At 43.8% G+C, this 1,016-nt stretch overlaps 1 protein-coding gene across 4 annotated transcripts in view; it reads left to right on the top strand.

Annotated features, from left to right (window-relative positions):
* HNF1B (HNF1 homeobox B) overlaps nucleotides 1-1,016 on the top strand; it is a 56,780-nt gene that overhangs the window by 39,404 nt on the left and 16,360 nt on the right. The window lies entirely within an intron of this gene.

Here is a 1,016-nt window from a genome sequence, read left to right as displayed (position 1 = left end):
ATGGGTCGGGAGAGATTCGAGGCTTGTCATGACACTGGCCACCTTTCTTTCAACATTGTATTCCCGGGTCACCTTCCGACCTCCCTTGGGTCTAGTGCTCATGTTGGCCACCTCTTTGTTTCGTTCCTGACTTTTTCTTTCTTTCCCTCTTCTCTCCCTAAATCAGCTCTGTCCAGGGTAAGAACCCAGACTCCTTCTGAAGAGAATGACTTATGCATCCCTGGAGGTCAGAACAGAGCTAGTACCATAGGGGGCACACAAATTTGTTGAATAAGAATGTGTGGCTCTCACTTTATCCTTAGCAGCCTGGAAATTGACCCATGCTGTGTTTATCTTTGCAGAAGGAAATAAGGTTAGGGAAGGCTTTAGGAGATTCACAAAATAAAACCTTATTTTAAACCTGCTGCCTATTCACTGGGCCCTCTGGTATAGGGAATATGGTAACCCTACTAATACCAAGGTTTGGATTGAGAATGAGATAGGATACTTAAAACCAGCTTGTTTGCCTTCTAGATTTGATTAAAAGGCCCATGGGCAAGATACCTCACTTCCTTATTTCTACAACTAAAATGATACATAGACTTTCCCATTTACCTTCTTACTTCCCAAGCTTTGACTGACATACAGAATTATGCACAGTTTTTCTGGCACTCTCTGGATTGAAATTTTCCTAAGGCTATTTCCTATTTTTCAGTTTTATTCCTCCTAATTTCCTGCACCCATACTTCTCTGCCTTCTCTAAACAATGATCGTGTTTATCTCTAACCACAAATGGGCAACACCAGAGTGCACGCTGACCTTAGAGAAGTAGGTATGTGTGAGCGTGTCTGTGTGCATAGTGTGTGTGCGCGCGCGTATGTGTTTGTGGGCATGTGTGTACACTCAGGATGGACGGAGCAGGAAGAACGCTGAGGTGCCTAGAACACTGCTGAGACACAGTGGTCTTCCCATATGCATTATGGGACATCCTCATTTAGGTGTGTCAGTTTTTTGTGGGGGTTTTTTAAAAGAGACTC

This window comes from Otolemur garnettii, unplaced genomic scaffold, assembly GCF_000181295.1.
Source record: "Otolemur garnettii isolate 467f Iridium unplaced genomic scaffold, OtoGar3 scaffold00094, whole genome shotgun sequence".
In the NCBI taxonomy this organism is placed as follows: Eukaryota; Metazoa; Chordata; class Mammalia; order Primates; family Galagidae; genus Otolemur; species Otolemur garnettii.
The sequence above is the reverse complement of the archived record's forward strand: the minus strand, read 5'-3'. Positions and strand labels throughout refer to the sequence as shown.